The 26,539-nt window shown below is 42.4% G+C and overlaps 1 protein-coding gene across 45 annotated transcripts in view; it reads left to right on the forward strand.

Moving 5' to 3' along the window:
- TCF4 (transcription factor 4) overlaps positions 1–26,539 on the forward strand; it is a 390,316-nt gene that overhangs the window by 203,672 nt on the left and 160,105 nt on the right. For 3 of the 45 annotated variants that reach the window (XM_051851929.2, XM_070050165.1, XM_070050162.1), the window contains exon 1: positions 1,104–1,566. The exons of 38 other annotated variants lie outside the window; for them this stretch is intronic. The gene's annotated coding sequence lies outside the window, so the exon portion shown is untranslated. Of the gene's footprint in view, positions 1–1,103; positions 1,567–1,964; positions 2,144–26,539 lie in introns of those variants that run through there. 4 more of the 45 variants (XM_051851930.2, XM_070050163.1, XM_070050160.1 and 1 more) reach the window with 4 other exon arrangements.

Below are 26,539 nucleotides of genomic sequence, written 5' to 3' on the forward strand. Positions count from 1 at the left end.
TCAGAATTTCTTCCACAGGAAATGCTTTGTGGAGGCATATGTCATACTCTGGGTTTTGGGTGGCGATTGGCGATTGCCCTAAATTATAGTTTTCATAGGGGCTGTATGATGTTGTGTGAAAACAGGGTTGTATTGAGGGATAAAAATGTCTGTGAAAATATGATTTGTTGTCCCTTTTTGTTTCTGAATTGTTTTTGGCTGAAAGTCAAGGCCAGCAGGCTAACAGCAAAGCCGTCTCAAGGGAAGCATGCGTGAGCTAGAAAAATAAGAGTACTTTAATTAAATAATAAAATGCCAGTGTAATACAAAGGTGTAGCGTGTGTGTTTGTGTCTCTTACGGTCTACATTTGTATACTTTTAACTCTCCAGAGAGAGCCCTTTGCTAAAAATACTATCAATAGGAAAAGACATTAAGCTTTGTTTTAAGACTGAGATTTTATACATGTTTTCTATTTGATTTCCGTATCGGTGTGAGTCATATATTTAAAACCTTTCAAAACATTTTATACATCGTTTTTACAAGTGCATTGCTTTCTTACTTTAGAAAACTCTTACAGAATTTGATAATCCTCTTTAAAATCCGAACCGCTTTGCTGTTTTATTCTTTACGGAAACAGAAGGGACATTCTTTCTCTGCTGGAAGGGGGATGCTACCTCCTGAACTCTCTCACCCTCCTGTTTTCTTTAAAGATATGGGGGAAAATTCTATTTTGCATTTTCAGTCACCCTGCTTTAATATATCTCTGAAAAAAATGTAAGCACACATTCGTTTCAGTAATTACACATAGCCTAGAAAGGAAGTTTTCTTTGCGTATCAGTCACATAGCACTAAAGGTGGAATTCTGGTGGGTTGGTCCCCCCCCCACCCCCCGCCCCGTATATATTTGCATTTTTAAAGTTTACTCCTCTGGCCCAGTTACACGTTCAGTTCAGTCATATTCGGCATCTGAAAGATTTGTTGCGATGAGGTGAACAGTGCTTGGTTAAGCACTCCTGCCGGAGTGCAGTTCATGGCAGTTTGTTTGGAAAGAATTCTGCAGGAAAGAAATTTATAGCCATTCCAGCGCAACGGAAACATCTTTGGAATGTGAGTGCAAATGTTCGGGGCAGATAGCCTGGGCGACAAGCCTCTCCGTGCTGTGTCTCTGGTGGAAAGCTCGCAACTCCTGCAGAAGAGCCTGTTCCTGTGGGTCTGGTTTCAGAGGGTCAAGGCAGAGGTCATTAGAGTTTTGGGGAGAAGAAAGTGTACAACATCCTTCCTTTCTGCAGATGGTCATGGCAGAGGGCTCTGTTTTCGCTGGGCCCCTTTGGCTGGTCATTGAGAGAATAGGCTTCCTCGCCCCTGTATCCTTTCTTCCTAATAGGAATTGGCGTGATTCCTCACAGACACAAAGATTTCCTCTGCTGAGTAAGCGTGAGGCCCCTTAACTTGTGAAAGCATCATCCAGACCGTGTGAGGCTGTCTGTGTGTGCAGCACACAGACCCTCCTCCCTCTGCTTGTGGGGAACACTTCCCTACTTCCCGCGGGCGAGACTGAAGTTAAATTTTTTTTTTCCAAACACAAGGTGAGAAGTGGTAATGGGCAGAGGGTGGAATAGAGGCGGGTGACTGGCGTGTGATGGCTGGATTTCTGGGCCTTGGGAGGTTCATTCTGAGACATCTGTGTCCAGGCACATGCTTTTTGCATAAAAGAACAGGACTGCCTTTGCTGTTCTTTCCAAAGTCTTCCTAATGTAGCCGCGGAGTGTAGAGCTTCCTTCATTCTTTATTTCTGCTGCAGGGTTGTGAGTCTTGCAGGAAGTGACTGTCTGTGCTTAGCTGCTTAGCATGGGCTCAGCAGTGTCCCTAACTGTGTGATTACTTCGGGATAAAGAAAAGCGGAGGTTTGGCAATGGACTGTTTAGGGAAGTAGGTCCTGGACGTGGAAAGTGTACATGGTAGGAATCTCTGTTTTGTGCAATTTGAGAATAGAACAGAACGTAGTGTGTCTTTTGGTGAATCAGTTTCCTTGTGCCGTGTTCTTTGAGTCCCTGTCTCAACCCCAGCTATGCAGACCAAAGAGGCGCGGTCTGGTCTCTGTATCTTGGGCTTGGAGTCTAAATAGCAGATCACAGCTGAAATGCTTCCCCACTGTGTGACCTGGTGAGTGACTCTGGGAAGGGCAAGCTTTTGTTTTCTCCTGTTTACTACATTACCGAGATGCTGGAGAGTAAACCTCTAGCTGAGGTGCCCCGAGGAGTTCCAAAAGCTGCTTTATCATGTTGTAATGATGTGTCCTGTGGACTGAAAGGGAGGAGCAGTGTGAGATGGGAACAGGCTTGTTCCAGTCCCAGTAGCCTTTTATCTGGTGTGGAGAACTGGTGGTGTTAAGCAACAGGTAGTACAGTGCTGCCCCTGGGGAGTAAATCATTATTGCAAGATGTATGTTGTTTCAAAAATACATCAGGTTAAACATTGTGTGTGTATGTGTGTGTGTGTGTGTGTGTGTGTGTAAAATCTCCTTTATGTTTATCTTAAGGATTTAATGCTAACAGCGATACACATTTTTTAAATCAATGTTTTAGCAGAAAAAAAGCAAAAATTAGGGAGATCTTTATTATCTGTTCTTTTCATTAAAAAATAGTAAATGGAAAAAATAAATTCATTAGTGCATTCCCATGTGAAATTAATCAGAAGTAAAGATGTTGACTTTCTGGGACTTTAGAAATTATATAGAAAATGAACTTAAAGGCAAATAAAATTGGCCTAATGGACTTTCTTTTTGTTTTCGCTAAACATGGGAAAACTAATTTAAACAAAATTAGGGTATGAAAGTCACACACTGGCTCAAAATGTTTCTGCCACATTGCAGCCTTATACTACTTTTACTGGCTGAGAAAATAAATTTTGTAATGGAAAGTCTGACAGAAATGAAAATCATAGAAATAAACTTTTTTGCAAGATGGTTTTACCCCAGTCTTATCATAGCCAATGGCTAATATCTATAATGAATACCGTTGCAAATGGCAGAGTGAAAAAATATCATTTGCTTTTGGCCGCTTTAGCTGCTTTGAATGTTCATTGATTTGCAAACTTTTAATTTTGCTGAAATCCACTGTTTTTCAATGAAACGATGATGTCAACACAAATGATCGTTATTTGGGCCAAAGAGTCCCCTTTAAATGGATGGGAAGTTCAACATTGATTATCAGGAATGGTTTGTCTTCCTTTTCAGGAATGTAGCCTGACTCTCAAACCATGGTTTCATTATTAATCTCTTCTGGGCAGGATAGATTGTGTGTGTGTGTGTGCGTGTGTGTGCGCGCGCACGCGTGTGTGTGTTTGCGTGTGTGTGTGTGTATGGGGGGGAGGGAGAGAGAGAAAAAAAAAAATGGGAGAGAGAGAAAGTGGGAGAGTGGGAGAGAGAGAGAGATTGATGTCCAGAAAGCAGGGTCCTACCTGAGACCAGTCAAGTTAGAATTTCATGAGTTGGGCCTCTTATGATGTTCTGCTTTTCTGAGGTTCTAGTAATTTATTCTCATGTACAACAACTAGGTTTGATCATTTCCTAGAATCGTCTGTAAAAATACCCTGTAATTTAACCACTGTGTTAAACTCTGGCATTATTACTGACCTTGAAAAAGCTTTTAGACTTCTTGCCTTAATTTGATTATTCAAGGCATGGAAACATATCACAGATGATTTTCATTTAAAGAGCAGTACAAATTAATAATATATTGAAAATCAGTGAGATACTTTGAAATCTTTATACAAAATTCCACAACGGAATGTCCCAGTCCATATCTTGTTTTCGGTGGTGAAGGCCAAGGCTTTAACCTCATATGAATCCTTTTTTCTTTCTCAGAAAGTAATCAAATAGAACTATGCTGTTCCAAGTTATTTGCTGTTCAGATCTTAAAACTGATCAGTAGGATTTAAGAATTAGTCCTAATCTAGGAAAATATTGTTAAATTCCAGAAACTTTGAAGCTGAGGAAACGGGTCTTCTCCATTGTAACTTGCTTGGCTCCTGAGTCTTCTCATTTTTGAGTCATTGAAGTTAAACATGTAGTTGATTCTGAAATGAATCGCATTATGAAGAATTGATTTTTTTTCCTTTTAATCATTTTCGATACAAAAGGTATTGCCAATGACTTCATTGTAAAACTCTTGCCTCTTTCAGGTTTTCATTTCTAAAGTCAAAATTGAAAGGATATAAGCAAAAAAAGAGGGCATATAATCCCTTTGTGTATTATGAAAATGACGATATGAGGCTTGTGTAAACAGAAATACATATTGCTTTTTAATTCGATATTATGCTTAAATGTTTGTTTTTTGGGTTCAGTAATTCAGTCCAGGTCCTGTGCGTTTTTTCCTAAGATCCACTCCAACACAGGGTCCCTGCTGTGTATGGCCAAATCATTCCGTGTTTTCTCTCTGGTGTTTTTTCGGATTTGCTCTTATTCATGTGCGTGTTGAACACTGGTTTCCACCAGGATTCTGTATAGTCCTGGAGGTCAGAGGTCTTGTCTGCTCTATCTTGCTTAGTGTACCATGCGCCTCGCGGGCAAGAACTATAATGACCTAATGCTTACTAGGGGACTTCAAAAAGTTTGTGGAAAGTGGAATTAACATTTAAGTTCATTTTGGTACAGGCAAGAAAAAAAGGTGACACTCGTGCATGATTTTTTTCCTAATACTCATTTTCTATGAACCTCTGGAAGACCTCTCATGCTTACCCAGTATCACTTTTAGAAAACGTTTTGAAGGCATAAGTCTGAGTAGCAATGTGTGTGTACCATATCGTGAGCATCTTTTTTATGCACGTGAAAACCAGAAAGCCGTATTATCTCGGAGGAAGTCCTTTGGAAGCCTGTGCTTTTAAAGTGCCGTGCAGACCCTGGAAGCATGAAGAGGTCATACTGTGGAGAGGAACTCACTTGGACTTTCCTGGGCTTGGTAGTTACTTACCTGGTAGCTTTCTCGCCCTGGGCCCAGGCAAGCTTAAAGTGGGAATCAGGAAGTTCTGTGTTTCTGGTGGGCGCGTTATTGGAACCTAAGATCGGAATCCCAGTCTGATCCTTTAAACGTACCAGTGGTGGGCAGGGCGTTGGCCGTCCCGCCGGCTTCAGACCTCGCAGGGCCCAAGTTTGCAGCATGTGTGCCATCACGCTGCTCCTTGAGCTCGCTTTTTTTCGGGCCTCAACTCACCCTTTCTGGGAGGTCGCTCTGGGTGTCCCCCGTCTCAACAGCCACCAGTGCTTCCCAAAGGAGAGAAGGGATTCATTCTCTCATCGCATCGGTGAATAAATATTTATTGACAGTTTAGGTGTGTGTGAGATGCACACCGGGAGCTATTGCAGAGGAAACTCAAGCCACATTCGAATTTGAAAACAATTTTCTTTTTAGTCGTATATAGTAAAATGTTTCAAACACCCCAAAAAAAGTTAAAAAATGATAAAACAAAATGCTGTGTACCTCCCATTTAGTAAGGTAGTTATTAATATTTGCTGTATTTACTTTGTGTCTAGAATATATGTAGGTATATATATGTTTCAGAAAGCCATTTTTCACTGACAGATCTAATAAGATTTTGCGCCTAGGTTTTTCAATATGCATCTCTTAAAAATTAGACACTTGTCTATTTAATTAAAATATTATTCTCACACCTAAAGAAATTGCTAATAATTTCTTAATTAGTCCATATTCAAATTGTTTCAGTTGTTCCCATGAAAATGTCTTCAATGATAAAAAAATATCTTTATGCATGACATTGGGTTTGTGTATCTCTTCATACTTTTTTTTTAAACTAAAACAATTCTTCTGCCTTTTTTTTTTAAATGATGGTGTCTTTAAAGAGATCAGCCTAGTCACCTTACAGAATATTCCCTTTTGTAGAATTGTTGAGTTATTTCTTGGTAGGATTCTTTTCATTGGTTCTGTACGTTTTTTGCTAACATTAAAAATTATATCCAAAGATATGTTCAGCTTCAGCTTAAAATTTTTTTGACTAGAGGACTTTGTAGATGGTACTGAATTCTTTATTCCACTAGGATGTTAACTTAGGCAATATTGGTCATGCTAATGTTAATCAGTTGGAAAGTGTTCTGTGACCCCCACATGCCCCAAAACCTTCCCCCCTTTTCAGTTAGCAAATAATCTTTGTGTTGATACTTTGGCATTGGGCAAATACCCCTTTCCCCAACAGCCTTTGGCCTGATAGTTTTTACTCACATTGATGATCCTTTTGCTAATCTATAGGTTGCAATCTGGTGATTTTTTGAAAAAAAAAAAAAAATCTGTATATTTGTAGCAGTCATTCTTCTGTAATGATGTGCTTTCTTTTATTGTTCATTTTAACGCTCTCAATTTGAGTGCTCCATACGTATACTAATACAGTGTCAGTAGTCCTTATTCTTGATATGTTCCCTTGTTTGGAGAATGCTGGAAGCATTAAAGCATTTTTCAAATCACATCAGGGATATTGATAAAAATGTCTGTGGTTCAAGATGAGCGTCAAAAAAGCTTTAACTTTGGGTAGAAGAAGGTAATTGTAGATAACTCCAGTATTCTTCTGCTGAAATTTGGAGTCCTGTGATAATCTCTGTGCGCCTGGCTGTTTTGTTGATCTTGCAGTAAGTCCTGGAGTTCCTTGACATCTCCTGTTGCTCCTCTGTATTCTGGTCATTGCTGTTAAGCATCACACAAGGTTGACCATCAGGACTAATGCTGGAGGGTTGCTGGCGCTCTCTCCAAAGCTACCCATCAAGGATCCGTGAGATAGGGCAGTAATCCCTGTGCCAGTCCTTTCACAATCCTGACGTGTTGATGAGTGCACATCCAAACAAGTGGTTAGGGGTGCAGGCCAAAGGATACCTGGGGAACTAATAGTAGGCACCAGTGTAAGTCTCCAAGGTGCTTATTAATTATTCTCAGTTAAAAACTTCAAAAAATGGTGCTCGGAGAAGTAAAAGCAAGCAGACCCCAGGTCACATTCCCAAATCATTTTCAGAGTCAGGCATTGAACTCCAACTGTCTAGTTTCAAAGCCAGTGCTTTTCCAGTTTGGTTCCCTGCTGCCCAAAGCCATGATGAGGTTTCTTGGCTTGGAGGTCTGTGTGAGATCCCATCTAGAAATCCACTTTAGCAGGTTCCAGGCCAGGGCCTGACATGGTCCCTAGAATAGAACGGCTTTGCTCAGATCTGTTCAGGTTTGACTGGAATTCTGAACACATTCTCCGGCAAGGGAAGGTCAGAGGCAGGTAGGTCATGCTGCTTCTGACTGCCCAGCTTAAATTTTAAAAAAAGAAAAAATGAAAAAAAGGTTGCACGGATAATCTGTTCAGTAACAGTCTCAGAATTAGCATGTGCAATTTCCTTAAAACCAATGAGGATTTCCTGTGAAAAGGCTGGGGTGGAATATGCCAATTCACATTTCAGCAACAGCACGAACACTTTCTTTAAAATGTATAGATTGTAGTTTGGCCTTGATTTTTGTGCAATGCAGACAGAATCTGATTTGCTGTTACGCAAATTTGGATGCATCATAGATCAAATGATTGTTCCAAAAACACAGGAACTACGTGTAGTGAGATTCTGCAACAATACCTTTAGCAGAGTCTTAAATGTGACCCAATAATTTCTGATGATGGCATTTAACCCACTTGTGAAATATATGAAGTGACAGAATATGTGTTAGAAGCAGAGGCAAGTTTTATACAACGGTTCAAGACAGATAGTGTATAGGAAAAAAAAAAACCTAGAAATTGCTTTGAAATGATTTAGGAAACACCAAAGAAAAGGACTTTTGATATCCAAGTTGAAGTTTCACCAAGATTTTGGGATTAGCATATTTTTTTCTTGTGAAAAGTGTTGAAGATTTTTAATAACGACTAGAATTAGGTCTATAATTCTTCATCTTTATAATTCTGATGTGTAAAGAGAAAAGGGAAACTCAGAAAAAAAATAATTGATGCATTACTGAGGTGTAGCAAATAAAATTTTGTGTGGAAAGACACTCAGGTATTAGGTAGAAGTCGGCATTGCCCTGTAGTTTCACTCTCTAAGAAAGGCAGTGTTCTCAGTGTCAGGATAACTTTTCAGTATGAATTGGCAGAAATAGTTTTCCTTTGTCTTGATAGCATTCCATTATCGATGCCTGAAACTTTTTTTTTTTTTTTAATTTTTTGACAGGCAGAGTGGACAGTGAGAGAGAGAGAGAGAAAGGTCTTCCTTTGCCGTTGGTTCACCCTCCAATGGCCGCCGTGGCCGGCGCCCTGCGGCTGGCGCACTGCGCTGATCCGATGGCAGGAGCCAGGTGCTTCTCCTGTTCTCCCATGGGGTGCAGGGCCCAAGCACTTGGGCCATCCTCCACTGCACTCCCGGGCCACAGCAGAGAGCTGGCCTGGAAGAGGGGCAACCGGGACAGAATCCGGTGCCCTGACCGGGACTAGAACCCGGTGTGCCGGCGCCGCAAGGCGGAGGATTAGCCTAGTGAGCCGCGGCGCCGGCCCGCCCGAAACTCTTAACTGAAACCCAGAATTAAAATATTTGGAAAATACAATAAAACCTCATAATACCAAGTAAAAGGCTTTTATCAAAGGATTTCTTTTTTTAAAGAAAGAAATACTGTAGAAAGGAATAGATTTATTGAGTCTGCTGCTGTGCCTGATTGTGGTAGCCTGCTTAGAGTTGAAGCAGCCCGCTTCTCCGGCAGCTGTGTGTGTGTGCTCTGGGTGTCTCTGTGGGTTGTTTACTTGTATTTTCACTTACAGATAAACCAAAGTGTGCTTCCTAAAAGGTGGGGAGCACCGTGTGTTAGTGATTATTAACAGAAGTAGTTTCATGGGAAGGGAAAAAGTAAACCCTGCAAGAATATTTAGTCGCACATATTTCGGCATTTCTACTTCTTTTACTTAATGAGGAAAAAGTTGCATTTTGGATTTGGTGGCGTCATGAGTTTAGCTCAGTACTGCCCAGTTTTCGCTGAGTAGACTGTGGTATCACTGTTAGGTTTCTATGGTACTGAACGAAACCACGCATCCCTCATCTCTGTTTCCTTCTCTTTTCAAAAGACATCTTTTGGTGAAGGATTTCTGTCCTTTTTATTTTAATCAAATATTTATTTTCAACCCATAAAAATTGTTTTATTTAAAAAATTTAACAGATACAAGAAGATTGGTCATGTATATAGGATATGATGTGATGTTTCAGTCCTTTATATATCCATTGTGTCATTTTTATTTAGGGTCTATATGTTTATCTTTAAATATTTGACATTTCTTTAGTGAAAATGTTCCAAATCCTATCTTCTCATTTTTTTTTTTTTAGATAAATGTATAGTACATTATCAAAGTCATGTTTGTGTGCATTTGGGCAACAGTGGTTCAGTGATAAGAAACAATTAAGGAGGAGCATCACTGAGGTTTTCAAGCAGGAACCATCCCCTGGAGTTTGCATGTGAGGGTCTCTGCATGTTGGGCTTTGGCCGTGCATGCACACAGACTGATCCCAACTCATTTGTACAGGGAACAGCAGGGCACTGAATCTTCTGTTTTATTGGTATCGTATACAGTAAGTTATTAAATTTCATCTCTGTTATACACCTGCAGTAAAATAACAAAACATTGCTGCACTTAAAGAACATGTGTGTGTGGTACAATGCCCTCCCCCATTATTGCAACACCCCCCCCAACAGCTGCTTACAGATTTCAAGATCCATTGTATATATTCCCTTGAGCCCACCTCTAATAATCGAGACACATCTGCCATTGCAGTGTTATAGGCATATGTAGTTTTATTGAAAACTATACCTGTAAAAAAATTAAATAACTCCTACCTCAATTAAATTGGCAAGCTACCTTTTGCAAGGATCGCATTGCAGACCTCGGGAGACCTAGTGAGTTCATTTTATTCTGATATTACAAATCACTAAATATGTTATTTTTATTTAGCCAGGTAGCTAGCTTTTTTCATCCTTTAATGGTAGGTTACTTTCATCTCTTCTCACTTTTATTTTCCTTTTCCTATCATCTTTACAAATAAAAAAAATAGTGTAAGCTGTGCATGTTGAAAGGCTAACCGTAATAAGTATAAGATAAATGCAGTTAAAGAGAAAGGATCCTACTATCAACTTTAACTCTTTAAGTAGTTATTAAATAAACAAAAGTTACAAACTCAGGACCAAAACCTTAATTTATGTCCTGCTTTAAGGATTATTTCAAGTTTCTTTGAGATCTATGTGATTACCATATTGGGAGAATAGGAAATACTATAAAGAGGGAATGAGTTTGCCTGTCATGCAAAACAGGCAGATGAGTTCCTGCTGCATTGAACCATTTACCTTAGCATTTAGTCTGGTTGATGATTGACTCAGTAATGGATGGCTATTAATAGTTCTTATCTGAGTCCCATGTTGTGGCATAGTGGGTTAAGCTGTTGCCTGGAATGCTGGCATCCCATATGAACGATGGTTTGAGTCCAGGCTGCTCTACTTCCCATCCAGTTCCCTGCTAACATGCCTGGAAAAGCAGCGGAAGATGACCCAAGTACTTGGGCCCTGACACCCATATAGGAGACCTGGTTGCAGTTCCTGCTTCCTGGCTTCAGCTTGACCCAGCTCAGGCCACTGCAGTCATTTGGGAAGTGAAAAGGCAAGTGGGAGATTGATCTCTCTATATATATAACTACCTTTCAAGAAAATAAATCTTATAAAAAGTAGTTCTTATCCCAAGAATTATTTCTAAAATACTTAGTGATATAAACACATTTCTTAGCAGAGCTTCATTATTACTTATCTATTACTTATGCAGTGTTGAGTGTGTGTATAATTTTTCGTGTGAATTAATCATGCCATATACAGTGGTTTAATTCTAGAAAACTTCGTAAATTTACTTCATATTTTCACTGAAAACAGAAATATACCAAGACAACCTGCACAATAAGAGAGAAAAATATATATACTCAGCTGGGGAATAAGAAAGATCCTCAGTACATAGTTTCTTAGAATGAAAGACCATTCTGTGCTATTCAAAAAGACTGTGCATGAATGGACTGAGGGAATGAGAAGAGTTCTCAAAGCCAGTATACACCCAGAAAATACATCCTCTGATAAAAACCAATAAGTAGATGATTTCAGAGGATGAAGCCACAGATACGTATGAGTTGATGACTGCCTTAAAGAGGCTAGAAAAATCAAGTATCAATAATGAGTCAGGATTAAAGATAGCTGCATATTTAAGTAGTGAATTCTCTTATAGGACAGTTGATTAAAGCCAGTGGACATTTGGTTTCCACTGGGGTTGCCTGAGCCCACGAGATAATGCTCAGTCTGGATCTAGGGTCTTCTCTGTTGCACTCTCGATTCAAGGCATTTCATGGGGTTAAATGGCTTCTGATTGGGGCCATTGCTTGTGACTAGTATCCAAAACCCTGAAGAACTCAAAATGCAGGATCTTAGAAGGCTTACAACTTCACTTTGTGGAAGTTTTCAAATAGAAAAAAATGCATTATGAATTATATTCAAACTTTTAAAACAAAACTCATTCACAAATTGGGGAATACATCTTCACTGAGATCATTTATTCCTTTGAAGTCCCATAAACTGAACTTTTCTTCCCTTGGATGGGAGTCATGCCTATGGAAATATCTATTTCAGACATCTGAAGTCTGTCATGCTGAGCTCTGCAACTCAGAACTGTCGTGTAGAGAGAGTGGCATAGCACATCAGTGGTGGTAGAAGATGTACGATGGGCAGTGACATGTTGGCAAAGACCCTTGTCAGCAACTGCCACTGCCATGCCCTCACCGCCCGAGGAGTCTCTCAGAGGCCAGTGTTGTGGTCTAGTGGGTTAAGCCACTGCCTGCAGTGCCAGCATCTCATACGGACACCAGTTTGGGTCTCAGCTGCTCTACTTCCAATCTAGACTCCTGCTAATGGGCCTGGGAAAGTAGCAGAGGATGGCCAAAGTGCTTGGGCTCCTCCACCCATGTGGGTGACCTGGATGAAGCTTCTGGCTCCTGACTTTGGCCTGGCCCAGCCCTAGTTGTTGCAACCATTTGGGGAGTTAACCAGCAGATGAACGACTTCTCTCTGTCTCCCCCCTCCTTCCTCTCTCTCTCTCTCCTCTCTCTCTCTCTCTCTCTACTAGTTTACTCCCCAGTTGGCTGCAATGACCAGAGCTGCACCAATCCAAAGCCAGGAGCTTCTTCCAGGTCTCCCAAGCGGGTGCAGGAACCCAAGGACTTGGGCCATCTTCTACTGCTTCCCCAGGCTATAGCAGAGAGCTAGATCGGAAGTGGATCAGCCGGGTCTTGAACCAGAACCCATATGGGATGCCGGCACTGCAGGTGGCGGCTTAACCTGCTACACCACAGCACTGGCCCCTAGACTGCTACATTTTCATCTAATACATCTTTCTTCATTACCTGCTGCAGATGGTCTTGTCTTTGTTTTAGATAGTTACAGGTATGGGTCTAGGAATAAAGTGCAGATACCTGAAGTCACCTCTGTAGAACCTCCACAAGCATTCAGGACCATGTAGAACATTAAAAATAATCTATTCTGCCAGACGTTCATTTTGATTTTTCAATAAATATTTATCATGAACTAGTACTCTATGACACACCAGAGATCTTGGTAGTACTGTCTAGTAGAAAACTTGAGCTGATAGTCTAGTAAACTAATTTGAGGGTCAGATACTTACGTTTTTTGAACTCATAATCTGACCTTCTACTGGGACCTATTTCATTTTTTTAAAAAAATGGCGGAGGGAGGGAGAGAGAGAGAGAAAAAAAAAAAAGAGAGAGAGAGAGAGATCTTCTATCTCCTGGTTCATTCCCCAAATGCCAGCATCAGCCAGGGCTGGGCCATGCCCAAAGGCTGTAGCCTCAGACTCCATCTGCTTTCCCATGTGAGTGGCAGGAACCCATATACTTGAACTTGAGCCATCACCAGCTGCCTTCCTACCCAGGCACATGGGTAGGAAGCAGGATTGGAAGTGGAGTAGCCAGGACTGAACCAGCACTCCAGTGTGGGACACATGCATCCCAAGTAGCGATTTAATCCTCTGCACCACAAAGCCTGCTTGGTACTCAGACTATTTTTCAGGAGGTAGTGTAGAACTTGGTAGTCCACAGGCATATGTGAGTAGAGGAAAGCAAATAATTCACCTAGGGTATTGTGCTTTTGAGCGTAAATTCCATTGATTGCATTTCCTTGTTTGGAGTAGTACTTCTTTCTGTGTCCCTTGGTGTGGTGACTGGCCTCCAGCCACAGTCTCAGACCACTTGGTTTATCTTACCTCCATAAGCTATTACTTTCTCAATCTCATCAGTTCTGCTTGCAAGATACCAATAAGCCTGCTGGCCCTCCCCACCCCAGTCCCCACTGTGGCTGATCTCCTGCTCCACTTGTGTCCACCCGCCTTCTCTCTCATGTGCATCTTTCCCATAGTTACCAGAGGGATAGTTCCACTGCATAGAACCCCTCTGGGCCTCAGGGTCCTGTCCTTAGCATGGTGCATGGGCTCTTACTGGCCTTGTCCTTCATAGCCACCACTCACATCTCATTTTCCAGCAACACTGAGTTGCCTGTAGTTCTCTGAGATTTTCCGTAGTTTTCTGTCCTTAAAAAAGCCCCTCCATTCCTGTAATATCTTTTGCCTGCCTCAGCTTGCACAGTTTGACTAGGAAACTCACTTGCTTTATTTAAGACTGGGATTGTGCACTGTTTCCTCCAGGTACCCTCAGTGTTGTAACCAGGCCAGGATGAGAGCTGTGTCTTCTGAGCTCAGGTAGCAGAGTGCACTTCTCTTTGTTACCAGTAACCACACTCTGTATAGGCAGAAACGGACAAGACCTTTGCCTCTGTTACTATTTGCCCAAAGATCAGTGGATGGATGAAAGAATGAAGAAATGGGCCAGCAGTGGTAACACATTATTAGAGCATATGATATATCTGAGTACTTTCATGCAGATTTCTTGACTTGGTCATGCCAAAGAGATCAGAACTAGTTAAATTTTTAAATTACTACTATTTTTCATGTATTTGAAGACACACACACATACATAGATGTGGGGGGGCAGGAAGAGAGAGAGAGAGATATCACTCATCCATTTGTATACTCTTCAGTTGCCCACAGTGGCTGGGGCTGAAGCCAGGAACTCAGTCCAGTTGTGTATCACTTGAGCCCTTAAAATTGCTTCCCAGAGTCTGTTTAGAAGGAAGCTGGAGTCAGGAGCTGGAGCTGGAGCTGGAGCTAGGAATTAAACTAGGCACTCAGATGTGGGACATGGACATCTTAACTGCTAGGCCAGATATTCACTCTGGGGATTATTTTTTGTTCCATTATATTGATAAAGAAACTGAGATGAGATTTTTCTTACCATTAATAATTAGTGGCCAAGATGGGACTGGGAGACAAGTCCATTGGCTCCAGAATTGTCATTTTCTTTGTCACTTCTTTATCCGTGGTTAGTCAGCATGGCTTTTTTTTTTTTTAAGATTTTTAATTAATTAATTTATTTGACAGGTAGAGTTACAGACAGTGAGATAGAGAGACAGAGAGAAAGGTCTTCCTTCCGTTGGTTCACCCCCCAAATGGCCACTGCGGCCGGCGCTTTGCCAATCCGAAGCCAGGAGCCAGGTGCCACCTCCTGGTCTCCCATGCGGGTGCAGGGGCCCAAGCACTTGGCCATCCTCCACTGCTCTCCTGGGCCACAGCAGGGAGCTGGACTGGAAGAGGAGCAATCGGGATTAGAACTCGCCGCCCATATGGGATGCTGGCGCCGCAGGCGGAGGATTAGCCAAGTGAGCCACAGCGCCGGGCCCAGTCAGCATAGCTTTTTGTCATAAGTGGAAGCTCACAGAGTCTTCTAGATGGCTCCAGGTTTCTCCTTGTTAATTTAGTTTTTATCCATAGAAGAAGTTACCATAATGGAGCCTCTTTCTGTCACTGAGCAATTCCCTTCCTAAAGAGGTGTGAAAAACCCAGCAACCTGTATGTTCAGAGCAGAGAGAGAGAGTGTGTGAAAGAGAGGTGATATTTTGAATGTTTCCCATAAGTGAGGGCAGATTTCAGTGGTGTGGTGCCTGTTTTCTGTGTTGTCTATTGTATGTCAGTGGTAGTAACTCTACTCCCTGATAGTGGTGTAAAGACCATGGTCCTCCTGAAAATCCAAAGACCTTGAAGCTCAGGGAAGAAGTCCAGCAACCACTGTGTCTTGTTGTTGGCCAGTTTTCACCCACCTTCACTCTCCTGGCCTATCTTGCACGGCAGAGAATTGAGTAGGAACAGGGAGGAAACAACTAGTTGAGTATATCATGGTTTGCTTCTCGTTTCCTGCACATGAATTGCTTTCTTGCAATCTTGAAGTAGGACATTTAAAAAAAAAAAAAGAATACTTTTATGAGCTTAGCTTTTGTTTATTTGTGGAATTTTTAAGATAGAATATTAAGAGTCAGAAAGGAGCTGAACATCATCCATTGTCCAATGCCGATTTGTAGCAAATGGAAAACGGGCACAGAGATGTTAGATTTGTTGAGCATCACACAGTGGACCTCACTCCTTGCACCCAAGTGGTAATTAAAATTCCAATTGCATGTGACAGTGAAGTTCTTCCTGATGTCTCTGTATCCTGTTTCTTCCGAAGAACAAAGAGCCACCTAGACTATGAAGCAGTAGCCAGCAACAGCCAGAAAGAACACATACTGAAGAAATTTCTAGACGAGTGTCCCTTTGTTCAGCTCCCACTGAATCGCACTGTCATAGAGCCAGAGGGTGTCGTTTGCTTGTAAATACTGAGTTTTTGAAATGTCACTGTAACACTGGAAAAATGTTGTCTCAGAAGGTTGCCAAAGTGACAGAATCCCGACATTGTAAATACCAGCCAACACAAGTGCTCATAAATGACAGGAATAAAATATACTTGACTAAATCCATAATAACCACTGATAACACTGTTTACCCTCAGTGACCAAGAGCTGTGAACTTGGATAAAAAGCACATGTGTGCAGATATCATTAATGTGCCTGAGCCTCTAGCCATTCCAGAATATTTTGATGGAAAAGCTCCCTAAATATGTAAAAGCTTTACAATAACTAAGGAGCAAGAGTGCAAGATAGGGTATCAGTCGACCCTAATGGAACTGGAGAGAGCCTTGACTCTCTTCAGCATCCCTGAGGACTGATAAAGCTTCCGTTGTTCTGGATAGAACCAAACTGTGAGCCAGGCTGAGCAGGGTGGTCAATACCCTCTTTTTAATACATGTCACTCCTCGGAGGTCCATTTGCCACAAGCAGGAGCCCGCACGTATACAGTATACTGTAAAAGAAAAATACGCAGTGTGTTTGGAGATTAAAACTGTCTGAGCCATAAACGGCAGGATCCAGTGAGAACCTGAACTTGCCTTTGATCTTTAAGGACCGAGGAGATGGTCAGACCTTCCTCAGTCCTAAACTTCCATAGTCTGGACCTTTTCTTCTTCTTCTTCTTCTTCTTCTTTTTTTTTTTTTTTTTTTTTTTTGTTTGTTTTTTTGACAGGCAGAGTGGACAGTGAGAGAGAGAGAGACAGAGAGAAAGGTCTTCCTTTTGCCGTTGGTTCACCCTCCAATCGCCACCGCCAGTGCGCTGCGGCCAGCGCACCGCAGCCGGCGCACCGCGCTGATCCAATGGCAGGAGCCAGGTGCTTCTCCTGGTCTCCCATGCGGGTGCAGGGCCCAAGGACTTGGGCCATCCTCCACTGCACTCCTGGGCCACAGCAGAGAGCTGGCCTGGAAGAGGGGCAACCAGGACAGAATCCGGCGCCCCGACCGGGACTAGAACCCGGTGTGCCGGCGCCGCACGCTGGAGGATTAGCCTAGTGAGCCACGGCCCCGGCCTGGACCTTTTCTTAATAATGACTTTCTCCTCTGTGGGATTGATCACTTCTCTTTCTCCTGTTCTAGCATAAATATGGTGCTTGGGCATCAGGCTCTCTAAGAGAAAGTTTGTAAGTGCTTCCTTAGCCCCTGTGATAGTTTACTTGCTGTCATCTCAAGCACCCCTCATTTGCTCATCTCCCCAGAAATGCTCAGGGAACTGTGTATGCTCAGGGATGTAGGCTCCTCTCAGTGTTTCGATTGGTGAAAGAGGGGTGCAGCTGGTGAGAGAGGCGGCAGAGAGGCTTCACACTCCGGGGAAACTGCTCCCACGTCTGCCCCGGTGCTGTGCCTGGCAGGAGCGGGGGCTTCCTGGAAGAACCTCCTTGGTTTTCATATATATGTACAATCCTTTTGCTGTTTCCTTAACATGCTTCTCTATCAGTTTTGAAAACGTATTTATGTAATAAAAGTATTGCTTTCTTAACTAAAAATCAAAGACTGAATTCGGTATTAGGGATTACCTTGACAAAAAATTTGGGCAAAACTACACAATTACACATTGCGAATTGACCGTTGACCAGGAACTTATGTTGACTTTGCTTCCAGGATTTTTATGTTAAGGAAAGGATCCGTGGTGGCGGGGGTGGGGTCGAGGGAGAAAGCTTTCAGTCAGGAGATACCTGGTTTTTTTTTTTTCCCTTTGTTCATATTTTTTTAAAGATTTATTTTATTTATTTGAAAGGCAGAGTTACACAGAGAGGTAGAGACAGAGAGAGAGGTCTTCCATCCTCTGTTTCACTTCCCAGATGGCCGCAACGTCCGGAGCTGTGCCAATCCAAATCCAGGAGCCAGGAGCTTCTTCCGGGTCTCCCACGTGGGTGCAGGGGCCCAAGGACTTGGGCCATCTTCCACTGCTTTCCCAGGCATAGCAGAGAGCTGGATTGGAAGAGGAGCAACCTGGACTAGAACCGGCACCCATATGGGATGCCATTGCTTCTGGACAGGGCTTTAACCCATTGTGCCACAGACAGCGCGGGCCCCTGTTTTTTTTGTTTTTTTTTTTTTTTTTTCTTTTGTTTTAGAGGAAAGGTTTATTGTCAGGTGTGGGAAGCCCTACAGTCCAGGGGGTGGGGGGAGGCGGGGGAGGACGTGCAGTGAGAGGGTAAGAGAGGAGGAGAGCGTAAGAGAGAGAGGTCAAGTTGGAGCACGTGTTCAGGGACAGGTCCTGTTAAACCTCTGCCGGGGAGGAGATGCCTGTTTTAGTATGAGCTGGGTCATGGTGAGGAGTCTGGGTATCCAAAGCTATGTGGTCTTGTGGATGTTGAAGGCCGTGAACAGGGTCTAAATGGATGACATTACAGTTCTAACAGAGGTGAAGCAGAGGAGGGAATGTGAATGTCTCCAATTCTTAGGAGCTCAGAGGACTGGCCTGGCATCCTGGAGGCATGGTTGTTCCGCCCTGCGTGGTGATTCTCCGGATGGGCATCAGCCATGCTTCTCAGAGTATGTGGCCGCTGGATGAGGGGAGCTCGCTGTACTGGCTTGACTGATCGGGTGTAGGTGTTGGTGTTGGAGGGCCAGTAGCCAGTCTCAGGCTCTGTCCTGGCATCACTCCTGCTTGTAGGGATGAATGCCGACAGAGATTGAATGCCTGCTTACATTCCTCTCACAGAAAGGCAGCTTTGTCTCCCGGGCTGCGGTGGACGGCCGGGGCCGTGTGGATGTTCTGCAGCTTTTGCACCCATCAGTGGTGTGGTCCGATTGCAGTGACACTCTGGGTGCCGGCGCAGTGCTGATGAGCCTGTGACCGAGGTGGTCTTGAATTCTGCTTTATCAAGGAAACTCATTCCCAGTGTTTACTTTTCTCACTCAACAGTTTCAGTCTTCAGTATCCTCACCCCCCCCCCCCCCTCTCCAGGGTTATTTATTTATTTGTGAGACAGAGTTACAGATAGAGGGAGAGACACAGAGAGAAAGGTCTTCCATCCGCTTGTTCACTCCTTAAATGGCTGCAATGGTCAGAACTGAACCAAGTTGAAACCAAGAGCCAGGAGTTCCTTCTGGGTCTCCCACATGGGTGCAGGGGCCCAAGGACTTGGGCCATCTTCTGCTTTCCCAGTCCATAGCAGAGAGCTGCATCAGAAGTGGAGCAGCCGGGACTCAAACCAGCACCCATATGGGAATGCTGGCACTGCAGGCAGCAGCTTTACCCACTTTGCCGCAGAGCCAGCCACTATTCAGTGGTCTTTTAAAACCATGGAAGGGAGGTTACTTTACATGGCAGGCAGGTTGGATACTTGTTGGTAGCTGTAAGAGTGGGCAGGGCATGAATGGCTGTGGAAGGTCCTGGCTAAGTCAGTGTTCAGTGTATATGAGACTGTATTTTGTTGGAATTTATTTAGAACAGGTTAGTGCTGTTTTGACTCCGTACTGCAAGTGGACAGCCACAGATTTGACTGTGTGTCTGGCCGCTTCTTCCTCCTATGTTTTTCTTCCTGGTTCCTCTCCCTCCAATCAGCTGTTCTTTGAGAAAGCAAAAGAGAGAGAGAAAGAAGGTAGTAGTGGGTTGATGCAGAGAGTGAGAGGGAGGTGTGCAGAGGTGTTTTGTTACCATCAGTAAGTAAAATTGTCCAGTTTCTTACTGAATTTAGTGGTTAGTTCAGAGGTGACATCTTTGAGCGTGAGAGTTAACTAATTAAGGAAGTGAGTGTAAGATTTTGGGAATTTACTTCGCTGTTCTGTGGATCACCTGGGTTTCTTTCTTCAGCTCGGTTTCTAATTCGCTTTGTCCCCACCCACCCTCCGCCTCCCAAGTCTGGTGGAAGCCCAGAATCTTAAGGCTTCTCAACAAACATCTAGCCCCAACGTGCCCCCTGGTGGCCAGAGGGAGAAAAGACAAGATGGAGGATGGGGAAAAGGTCAAGTTGTCTCTTCCAATACCAATTTCTAGTCACTGGTATCCACTGGGTCTTCTTCCAGGATCAGTGCAGGTCGCTTTATTTCATTGCCTCCCCATTCTTGTTTTCCAGTTTCCTTTGGTCTGATTCTTTGTTTTCCAAGACTCTTTGAGTAAGTGAGAAAGAGACAGTAAGCAGGCTTGGTTGAAGACTGCACATCCGTTTGTCTCGTGCTGGTATGAGAAGGGTTGTGATTTTGTGGGCACACTGATTAGCCATGCACTTGTCACCTCCATTGCTGCTCACTGGCCTACCAAGTGTGAGTGTGCCATGTAATTGACAGCTGTCTGTCCGTCTCTTCAGTTTGACTGTGTGCAGCAGACGTCTGCAGAACTTGCTGCAGCTCTGGCAGGGTGGTCTTGCCTGCCAGCCCACAGACTCAGAAGGAAGTGTAATTGAAGAGCTCGGAGAAGACTGTTAAACCATTGACCATCAAAATCTCTCTCTCTGAGACTACACGTCTATCCTGGTAAGGGAAAACATGAGCCAGTATCAGGATGAGTCAGGCCAAAAGGATGTACAATTCCTTGGTAGTGATTGTTCATGGTGGTTCAGCTGATCTGAGTGCATGGACTATGATGGAAGTTCATTTTCAAGGTGGAATCAGTGATTCATGGTAGGATTAGACAGAAGCAGATCATCCCTGAATCCTGGGACCCCATTGTTGATGTCTTCTTTGAAGGTTGTAAGTGCAGACTTGGGATGTGTGCGTTTTTGAATGAGAACTGCTCTTCTTAATGCCCACCCAGGCCTGACAGTGCCCTTTTTGGGAAAGATTCTACAGTCTCCTGAGTCCCCAGCCTCTGTACGTCATAGAATGTGTAACCAATAAGTAGAAAGGTTGATTGTTTTTTTAAGGATACTTCCTATGAACCAGAGAATTCAAACTGAACTTTTATGATGGGAAAATAGTTTAAATTACATACAGGGATCAGCTTGAGAATTTGAATGTTTACTTTTTTACCTTGTCATTATGCCTGCCAATTTATTTGCACATCCACTGGGCTTAGTACAACCTGAAGGTAAATTAGCTTGGTTTGGATTGGGTCACCTATGCTGATAGGTTGGGACTACTTCCTACATTTGGAAGTGATTTAGTTTAGCAGAAGGAAAATATTTCATTGCATTTATTAAAGATACATTAGAAAGGGACAGTGTGTGAGAATCTTGGATACACTGCTTTTACTCCTTCTCTGCTTTACATACTTTCCTCATTCACTGTTTGCAACTTCACAAGCTTTTGTCATTGAGCATGACTGAGAACAGATCTGAACAACCTTGAGTAATTTGTTGCAGACTTTCTTTACTCCAATGCTGTATGCATGTGGTCTCATTTTGGGGATGCTCTCGGAGAAAGATGGCGTTGTTCAATTGGTTGGACAAAGTTCAGGCCAGGAGATGGGAGAGATTCCTTTTCCAAATTGTTGCTTACAGGCCAACATGGACAAATCGAGCTGAATGTTTGGAATCAAGCAGCTCCTAGACTGGGAGTGAGATAACCCAGTTCTTGTCTTGACTCCTACCCTAAGTAGTCCCATTTCTCCCTCTGCAGAATGAAGTCTTGCCTGAGACAATTATTCCCTGTAGCCATAGGGATCTCTGCCTGTCAGAAGGTAATGGGAAAGGAGAACCTACACTGTCAGCCTTTACCCATCGCACAAATATTTGACATATTTTTAAAACAGCACATAGAAAACAAACCCTTTGTCCTTGAAGGACAAAAAGCATTTTTCTGTAAGGACAGAAAGCATTTGAGAGGTGAATGTTTAATATCCATATTTTTTCACAGTTTCTGTTTAGTACAGAGGATAATTGATTTCCATTTTTTAAAATGTGTTAAATGAAGATGATTGGGATGGAGAAGGATGAGTGGGACTCATGAGTCACCTGCATGATTCCTCTTGGAAGAAGATGGTTTTTATCCAACGCAGGGGGAAACCAGTGTATTAAAGCCTTTTATGATTGATTCAAAGAAAGGTTTTTTTTTTTTTTTTAAATTTTACCATCTCAGAAATTTATGGTGTGCAATTTAATTGACACCTTTTTTCTTCTTGATAGTAAATAAAAAATGATGTTCTTTACATTCAGTAGCATTGTATATTTGATGAAGTATAATTCTGAGGGGAGAAAACAAGATATTAATTAATTAATTTTAGGCTGAGAGAGGTTAAGTCACTTCAGTGTGACCAAAGAAGTAACTGCCCTTTTCAGTCATTTTGAAAGATTTGAATTGCCTTAGGAAGACATTGTAGGTAAAAGCTTACCTGTCTAGAACTCTGTACTTAAGGAGAGAAATGACCTCATATTGAAGAAATATTCTGAAACTGATTTATCAATTTCCACTCCTGTGCTTCGATCACATTTTCTTTGTAGAATTGCTTTGTTTAATTGCGTCAAAAATGCCAGATCCCCCTCAAAGGAAGACCAAGGTTCTTGGCCATTTTCCAAGTTTGTAGTATTCTCAACTAGCCCAATTTTCATCAAAGTTGTTAGTAAGTCACTTAAAGTTTACATTTTTTCCACTTAGTTTTGTGGTTTGTTGATACCTTGGAGATTATCTAACCCACCCAAATGCTTATTTCACAAATGAGTAAACAGAGATACATAGCATCATTTCCCCAGGTTCTTTGGGAACTAGATAGAAGCTAAGCATCCTGGTAATTACTTTTGATGTTCTTGCCACTAACCTCCACACAATGTAATGAAAATAGGGGGGAGGGGAAGTCGGTATATCTTGTGTTTGCACTTCTGAGTGTTCTACTTTTATTTTATGTAAGTACACATATTTAGTTCCCTTTGATTTATAGTTCTGAATGCTACAGTTGTCTTCTGCCTACTATATTTTTCAATTCATTGGTGATGTAACAAGAGACAGAAGCCAAGCTTGTCTTACTCAATTTAATATATACCACACTTTATGCTGATGTGACACCATTTGATCATTTTCTGGTGAACTCTGTGGTTGTTGAGAATACCAAAGCAGCAGGCTCAGAAATTGCACTGGAGGCCTGTACTCACTTAGCAAGTTTTGCGTAAAAACTGTCAGTGCAGCTAATGTTACGGCCTACTGAGGCCTCGGCCTCTGGTGTTACTTCTCTAAGCCTGGATGTTTTCACCTTTGAAATATGAATCTGGATTTAGCTTTTTATTTAAAACAAATAAGCAAACACAAAAAAGTCTTGAAAATTTTACAGTCTCTTTAGTGTGAACACAGTAAGCACATGCTACATGTTAATATCATGCATATTCATTTATTATCAAATACTGTTACAAATTGGACTTTTAAATTGGATAATGGTTTTCTAAGACATTCGGATACCCCATTCTGTGCTTGGAAAATGAGGGGTGAGAAAAGAGTTTAATCTTATTTTTCTTAAAATTATTTATTTAATTAATTAATTTGAAACGCAGAGAGGGAGTCCCCTTCTACTGATTCTGTCCTCCAAATCCTACAGCAGCTGGTTCTGCTGGCATAAAACAGCTGCCAGAAATTCAGTCTTGGTCACCAAAGTGGGTAGCAGGAGCTCACCTGTTTGAGCCGTTACCTGCTGCCTTTCTAGGCTGCACATTAGCAGGGATGCAATTGAGAGTGGAGTTGGGACTCAAACCCAGGCACTCCAGTATAGGATGTTTGCATCCCTAGCATTGTCTTGACTGCTAAGCCAAATTCCTGCATCTAAGAGTTTAATGTTTGTTTTTTTGTGTGTGTGTGTGAATTAACATTTTGTTTCTACACTAATTTAGAGCAAAATGATTGGAAAACAGCCTAGAGGTCTGAAAACAGAATTAATACGCCAATGAATAGCTCTGTAATTTTATTTTTCCTCTACAAGTTCTTAAATAATTTGGTCTTTAAGACCTAAAATTGGGGCCGACATTGTGGTAGAGTGAGTAAAGCCGCCGCCTGCACTGCTGGCATCCCATATGGGTGCCAGTTTGAGTCTCGGCTGCTCCATTTCCAATCCAGCTCTCTGCTATGGCCTGGGAAGCAGTAGAAGATGGCCCAAGTCCTTGGGCCCCTGCACCTGCGTGGGAGTCCCAGAGGAAGCTCCTAGATTCTGGATCCAGATCTGCGCAGTTCTGGCCGTTGCAGCCAATTTGGGAGTGGACCAGAGGATGGAAGATCCCTCTCTCTCTCTCTCTCTCTCTCTCTCTCTTTCTCTCTCTCCCCCTCTCTCTCTCCCTCCCTCCCTCTCCTCTCTGTATGTTACCTCTGACTTTCAAATAAATAAATCTTTAAAAGAAAACTAAAATTGACTTACAAGTTATGACGTGCATAATGCAAGCAAATTGTTTAAATAATCAAGAATTTTGCAAACTGGCTGTTAAATCACCAGTGGCTTGAGATTGACCCCAGTGGGAGTATTTACTCCACAGAAAGGGGCCTCCTCATCTCTGCCATGTAGCAGTACAGCAGTGCAAGGAAGAGCTGACACTTGTTATATACGGAACCCATTTCCACTAATATCACTAATTGTTGCGGACTGCATATTTGTGTCCTCACAAAATTCGTGCATTGAAACCTTAACCCTCAATAGAATGGTATCTGGAGGTGGAACCTTTGGGTAGGTAATTAGGACAGAAGATAGAGCTCCCATGATGAGATTAGGCCTTGTAAGAGGAAGAGCAGGGCTCGCGCTGTGGTACAGCGGGTAAAGCCACTGACTGCAGCACCTGCATCCCATATGGCTGTTCCACTTCCGATCCAGCTCTCTGCTATGGCCTGGGAAAACGGTAGAAGATGGCTCAAGTGCTTGAGCCCCTGTACCCACGTGGGAGACCTGGATGAAGCTCCTGGCTTTGGCCTTGCCCAGTCTCTTCCCCCGCCCCCACCACGTAAAGGCGGAGACGCCCTCTATCAAACAGGAGCAGAATCCTCTTTAGATATTTTGTCTCCTTTTCTGTCTTCCTGTCCCACTCTCCAACCCATATTCCACTCCAAGACGGCACCTCTAAAAGAAAAGAATGAAGTCCTTCACATTTTCCTACAGTTATGTTTTGATATAAATAATTGTTACTGGTAAATTTAAGTCTCAATTAGACTAAATGTGTTATTTGAAAGAGGGAAGATCCTCTAATGAATAGAAATGAAGTGTATCAGCAAATAGTACACCACTGAGAGTGCAGTATCTCTTGTGAATAGAATGTTGAGATAATTGTAGTGCTAGGGTAGTTTTGTGAGAGATATTTTACCACTTTGTTCAAGCAACTTTTTGTGGCTCTTTTAACTATCTGCTATTGAAAAAAACAGTTGCCTTGGGTTTTCTCTTTGAGTATTCCTTCCTTGTATTAACCTGTTCTTGTTTATGCACACTAGTGGGCATTTAACAGTCATTTTAAATATTCTTCCAAACAAAAACGTTTTTTTAAGCTGGTAATAAATGGTACAGCTTTCTGTGTGTCATGTGTAAGGGTAGATGAGTGTTTGACGTATGTTAGAATCATCTACAATTTGACCTATTTACCCCAAGTACCACCTGGTTGCTAAACAAAGCGTGTGTTGGGTAGGGAAGGAGAATGTCACCCTTCTACCAACCCCCTCGCTCCACCGGTCAAATGTCAGGGCTGGGACTATACCTCTATCTCTTTTGTGAAATGGCATTACTATCAGCACTTTCTTAGTAGAGTTTTTTTAGAATTAAGTAATTCAGTGCACGAAAGGCATTTCTAAGAGTATGTTAGATTATGAAGCACATTCATTATGTATTATGTTACTATAAAACATAATTATTAGACAATTTCTAGCACGTCTTCTGTTTTAAGTGGACAAGAGTGAGCAGTGTCATTATTTCTAAGGATGTGGGGGTCAGGTTTTCTAAGTGAACCTTTGTTTTGGTCTAGTGCATAACTTTTGTGACACTGTTTCTTGGTGAGAAGGTATCCTTTCTTTGTATTTTCTTCTAGATTTCCAAAGCCTCATTTGATATTAAAATAAAATAATATATTAAAAGAACACATATGAAAGGCATGTATTAGAAGAGAAAAATACAGTAACAATAATAACCAGGTTATCTTATTTTTTATTTTATAGAGTAAAAGGAAAGTATAAAGTAACTTTTCTAGAGCTACAGAATGACTAATAATTACCAGGAATTGGCTTTCTGACACCTAATCATTATATGTCTTATTCCACAGAATCATACCAGCTTCTGCCCAGTATGGCACTGCCTTTGATTTCTTTCTTTCTTTTTTTTTTTTTTTTAATTGACAGGTCAAGTTATAGACAGAGAGAGAGACAGAGAGAAAGATCTTCCTTCCGTTGGTTCACCCCTCTCCTCCAAAATGGCCTCTACAGCTGATGCGCTGTGCCCATCCGAAGCCAGGAGCCAGGTGCTTCCTCCTGGTCTCTCATATGGGTGCAGGGCCCAAACACTTGGGCCATCCTCCACTGCCTTCCAGGGCCACAGCAGAGAGCCAGACTGAAAGAAAAGCAACCAGGACAGAATCCGGAACCCCAACCGGGACTAGAACCCCGGGGTGCCAGTGCTGCAGGCAGAGGATTAGCCAAGTGAGCCGCGGCGCTGGCCAGAAAGAAGCTTTCTTAAAAGGATGCTAGATGTGGAGCACAGACGGTTGGGTCTCGCGAACCAACCACTGATAACATAGGGGTAGTGGTTAAAGGTTTTCTTAAAAGAGCCAGGTTGACATGAACTAAGGCCACAGGGCTTCACTGGTCTCTGGAACTTTCTGGAAGGTAGACACTGGATGTTTCTATAGTTAAATGTTCAACACAGCTGTTCCAG

This window comes from Oryctolagus cuniculus, chromosome 10 (assembly GCF_964237555.1).
Source record: "Oryctolagus cuniculus chromosome 10, mOryCun1.1, whole genome shotgun sequence".
NCBI classification, from domain to species: domain Eukaryota; kingdom Metazoa; phylum Chordata; class Mammalia; order Lagomorpha; family Leporidae; genus Oryctolagus; species Oryctolagus cuniculus.